This window comes from Typopeltis vanoorti, chromosome 18, assembly GCF_054136105.1.
Source record: "Typopeltis vanoorti isolate ZY-2024b chromosome 18, IOZ_Tvanoo_1.0, whole genome shotgun sequence".
Taxonomy (NCBI): domain Eukaryota; kingdom Metazoa; phylum Arthropoda; class Arachnida; order Uropygi; family Thelyphonidae; genus Typopeltis; species Typopeltis vanoorti.
Window position 1 is genome coordinate 92,011,437 of NC_143566.1, and position 6,000 is coordinate 92,017,436.

Sequence of the window (6,000 nt, forward strand, 5' to 3'; positions counted from 1 at the left end):
CACGCGTTCTAACATGCGGAGAATATATCTTTTCGACCCTTGTGTGCCACCGACGTCAATGAAAATGCATTATTCCCCCATGTAAAATGCATCCTTTGCTTGAAAGCGCACTCGACGATGAATCATTCATGTAGTAAATTATGGTCTGCACATTTCTGTCAGGCTCCACGTTTACAGCATCAAAGTGAAAGAGTCCTTTGGTGGCTTACCTGCTTCATCGTTCGTCCATGCACAAATGCGTAATGTACAGGGGTTGAGTTGCTAAATATACCGGTTGCAGTAGACCATGAATCGCCGTCTAGTTTCGCCACGGTCCACAGCTAGTCACTAATGCTCCAGTAAGTTACAGTACAAATCAAAATATCAAAAGTCAACGTTGTTAGGACTATTCGTTCAACGCTGTTGCATTTGCGCATAGAAAATACAAAACTCTTTTTTTAATTTTCTTATTCGTCTCTGGTTAATGATGTGCTGCTAGTGTTTCTTAGCTCTTTTCATCACTGTTCTCGCATTTTCTCTCTTTCTTCTTCAGTAAATGATTTAATGCATTTTTACAATTTATTATTAAATTTTATTCAATGCCAAAGCGCATTGAATTTCTTATTTCTTATATATTTCTTTTGAGATCATTCTTACTTATGTAAAATATCATAAAATGATATAAATATGTGAAATGTAGAGATATATAAGTAGTGGAAATATAAATAAATCTACTTCTTATCAACAACGGAAACCAAAGTTTCTATATCTGCTTTTTTGTGCAAAATATCAACTATCTACAGAGATTGACACATTTCCTTTTGAAGGCCAAGTGTACATTTGTAATAAAGAAGAAAGAATCTCGTGATTAGCATAATTAAGCACAGGCGACTATTAAGTACACTGGATTTGGCATAATTTAGTAGTACAATAATAAGTTCGCAACCTATTTTCATTCAGGCTCCAAAACTTCTGGAAAACATTCAGAATTCGATTTACAATTAGATTCTGTGCCAAAAATTGCGATATATCAGTGCAATGTATATATTAATACTAATCGTGGAATTTTTCCAACTTTATTTCAAGAATGGGTCGAAATTTTATTGGAAATGGTATTATATGATGACAATCACTGACCTGGTTGACTCGGTGGAGGATAATTACTCCTTCTAACTAATAAGTTGTTGATTTCAATCGAACCGCAAGCATTTATGGATATTTTTAAGTGAGAAATGATTTTCCTTGTCTGGTGTGACTTCTACATTGGATTTTGGAAACCTAACGTGGTTCGAAAAAAGTGCCATGTTTTTTTATACTGTCCAGATTTTCTAACCTTTATCCCACCCATGGCGTTTATGTATAATTTACAGCCTTTTGGAAGATGACTGAAATAGGCAACTGAACCATCTAATTGATATTTTCCAAAAATTAGTTTTAAAATAGATTGTGTAATAGCTTCATAATTATATGTTGGATTTATGTGTGTAATCGGTTTTCTTTGTACGTTGTTGGGTGACACGTCCACTCAAGAAGTGGATAGGATAATAGTTAGTCAGATATAGTGAGATGAATAACTCTGTGAATCTCACGCATTCCTTGTTAGATTCTAAATTTAATGGCCAAACAGATGGTGGCCCACAGTTCCAAATGACGAACTCAGAAACACTGCAGATAGATAGTTATTTTTCTTTAAATCTCCATGAAGAATAGTAAATAACATTGCCATAGGGAGGAATGTATGTGCTGATACAAATTTGCAAGAGTCTTATTTCTTTTATTCTGTTGTAATAGATAGACGGTATCCAACCTTGATAACTCGACATACGTTCAGTTTCTTGATACATAAATAGTGTTCGGTGATATCATACTGAGAGTAGTAAACTGCACGTATGCTTTTCTAAGAGGTGATGAGTTAGAGAGCTATCAGAGAAAATTTCTAGAGAGAGAGTTAAGATCAGCTAATTCTTAAACGTTCATGCCTTATTATGTTCACATCACAAGTTGAATTCCGTAATTAGACCAATGGCATCAGTGCAGAGGAATTCAAAGGTACATAAATACGTGCAATAGAAAAAATAAATAAAATAAAAAAAAGAACTTGAACACATTTACTATACTGATGTACTACAGTTTAAAACCGTTCACGAATGAGAATCACATAAAAAAGGGGCATTGTTACTGCTGATTCTGGGGATAGAGCACGTTTACGCACATCTTCCTCAGCCGTTTAATAACAGGGATAACTACATATCGGTATATAACTAGATCGGAGGTCTTTAAGTAAACTAAAATTACACTCGACTCCATGATACCTGTATTGTTAGGTGTTGATTACAAAGGAATATCGTCAAAGTGATTTATTAAACTTTCATGAAATTTATTAACATTACAACAGATTTTGAAATTTAGATATATGTACAGCTTCGGCTGTTGCCTTGGGCTCCGCAACCTATAAGACTGAGTCAGCTCGAGTTCAACACTCTTTATTTGTTTCCTAATAATATGTGGATTTTTGCTTGCTTTTGCGAATGAATAATTATAGTTTTGTAGAAGTCATTTTAAAATTTGCTGCTTAATGACAGATATGATATCAAGTAGTCAATTAGTTTCCGAAAGTTTTCTGATTATATTTTTGCAGATAAAGATACAACTGGATGAGCTATACGTGTCGTTAGTATATATACTCCCCTGCAAGTTTCTTTTTTTAATTTTATTTTAATTCATCCATTTATTATTCAAAATGCTTTGCAAAAGGACATTTTAAAACAACAAAAAGGTATATACTCACGAAGTAAGAGATAATGCCTTTATTTTTTTTTTGAAATATTCAGTAAATTTCCATCGTTTCACATGATTTCTTCAACGTGCAACTCAGAGTTGATAAGTACGTGCGTCATTTTGTAAGCAGGCTTGTAATTTAGCTTGTGCGCAATAAATTTTCCATTGCGTGAAAAAAAAAAAGTCATGTAGTTTTTTGAGTAAAATCGATTTCCGTTAAAATGTTTCCCTCTTCCCTTCCAAGTACTAGTCCTTGCCTTCACACAGGTTTAGAAGGTGATAAAGCATTTTTATCATTTTTATTTCCAAATAGCGTCGATAAAGAAGTAGGGACTCTACGCTAGTTCCAAGTAACAAAATCGTTATTCATAATCTGAGACCAATGCAATATATATATATATATATATATATATATAACCCTATTTGTTATATTTTAATTAGATTATCTGTAAAGATCATTAAGGAAAAAAAAACTACATAAAATATTGAATTGCTTGAATTGACATTTTACTTTCATTAACAAGTTCGAAGAATACTTGAATAAGTGATCCTTCAATTTCTGAAACGAATACTTAAACCTCAACAGCTGAAAGATGTCAAATCGAAGGTTTTGTAGGTTATTTTCAGTACGGTGTCCACCAAGGCGTTGTGGGTGTGTAAAAATTGCGGGTGTAATTTTTCAAGCTGATTTTTATTGCCCTTTCGTGTCGTATGCTTCCCTCTTCGCGTCACGGAGCTAAAGGGATCATTAATCACCTACGACACGACGGTTATCTGCGTGATATTCTATCTTCGATATTCCAGCGCCCATATAGAGCTCAGGTTGAGCGGAAGAAACATTGCGAATCAGCGAGCCATCCCACAGTCGTGTCACGGTGAGTGGCTTTCTAGATAGCTGTAACTGCATGGCTGTGGGCCTAAAGGGATTCAATGCCACTGCCCACATGCTGAAGAACACAGAAATCGAAAGACTTGAAAAGAACCACTTAAACTTTAGCAGCTGGGTGCGCTATAAGTGCTACAAAATTGCTTTCTAGTTTCATTTAATAATACGTTTCGGCAAGTTAATTTTTATTCCTGGGAGAGATCTCCAGAAGAGCGATCTGAGAAAAGATAATAAAAATAAGCGCTAAAAAAACTCTCCAAAAGGACACATTCGAGCATTGCACGGTTCTGATTTATGAGGTGCAAACGCCACGATCTATTTTATTGCTGTGTGGTCGCTCAAAGCAATTTTTGTAACATCCTAGTTCTCTTCCAGTTCTTATCTCTCATCTTTTCTGTAGTTCACTGGATAGCATGGATGCGCATGTGGTGACACCTGGTGGGAACATTTGAAAGTAGAACGGCGAGTTGATCCAGTAAGCAGGAAAGATATTTGTGCTTGCAATACTTGGAAATACTTCAGATTATTTTTACGTTCCACTTACTTTTTTTAGATCATGTCCCCAATTTTGCGTTCCTTTCACCCTGTGATTTTGCTGAAAAGTATCCGATCATTGCATATATCAGCAAAAAACATTCTGAGGTCAGTTGTTTTCAGTGGAATATCACACAAACTGATGGACTTTTGGGCAGTTGGGGTGAAATGGATCTCAGTGCTCCTATTTTAGAATATTATTTTAAATAAAATCACGCTCATCCCAAATAATGATTTTTTAAAAAAATCAGCTTACCTACCATCTTAATCAACAAAAAAAAGCAGAATATACAGGAGTCTCTTGTTTTTTTTTTTTTTGTAGGTGCAATACCGAAGGGGAAAAAAAAAAAAAAAACGGGCACACACACACATACAACAAATGCTCAGATAAGCGAGCTTGGCATGAAGAATTCCATATGAAATATTCAACATAATGATGGTTCATGGACAGTGAACGATAGTCAATATGCACGTTTCACGATGTTAGCTTTGTTTTAAAATATGAGATGGTTTTCCGGTCTTTTTAAATCGCTCAAACTACAAGAAAACAGCTGTTCAAGTAGTTGAAGTGTGCTGCAGTATATCATGAATTTTTTTTTTTCATAATTTCACAAAATTTTGTTGCGATTTCCCAAACATAATTTTTATATTCACAAATAATTAAGTGCTTTCGGAATTATACTTAGCATACTCACAAGGCAATAATCATATAATCAATAAGCATAATCACAATATATACACTCGTGTGTATATATGCAGTTGATCCTTGAAGAACACGGGTTTAAACTGCGAGGATCCACTTACGCGTTTTTTTTTTTTTTTTTTTGAATAAATATATTGGAAAAATTTTTGGAGATTTCCGATAATTTGAAAAAACTCGTAGACAAACTGCGCAGCCTAGAAATATCCAAGAAATTAATAAAAAGTTTGGTATGTCGTGAATGAATAAAATATGTATAGACACTAGTCTATTTTATCATTTACTACCATAAAATACACACAAATCTATTATAAAAAGTTAAAATTTATCAACACTTATACGACACAAACACTTACAGACCGTGCATGGCCATTCACAGTCGAGAGAAATGTAAACAGCCTTCAAGATGCAGTGTTAAAGCATATCCGCATAAAATTAACTATTATTAATTAGTTAATTTTTAAAATTAATTAATTGGCATAAAATAAAATTTTATAACGATTCTTTCATTAGTGTATACTCTAGGCTACTGCGAAGCAATTGTATCGATCGCACTAGTCGACCATAAAGTTATATTACTGCTTCGTTATCAATGCATGAATAGTTATACCTATAAATAAATAGAAATTTCTTTTTCACATTATCTTTTCATTTTTGATGTCTAGTGTTAGTTACGTATAACATCTACAGTGTTTTGTATCATATAAGACAATACTGATGTAGGTACTGACAGACATACAATTCATCTTGTAAACAGACGACGTAAACGTACGGTATCGATAAATACAGTACAGTACTGTAAATGTATTTTCACTTCCTTATGATTATTTTTAAGAACATTTTCTTTTCCCAGCTTACTTTATTGTAAAAATATAGTATATAATACATACATACCATACAAAACATGTGCTAATCGACTGTTTATGTTATCGGGTAGGCTTCCGGTCAACAGTAGGCTATTAGTTAAGTTTTCGGGAAGTCAAAAAGTTATACGCGAATTTTCGAACAACGCAGAGAGTCGGCGCCCCTAACCCCGCGTTGAAAAACACAAATTATACATCACAAGAGAACAACAGCTATAAATTAAGCTGCAAATGGATTGCTGATATTTCAAGTCATTTCG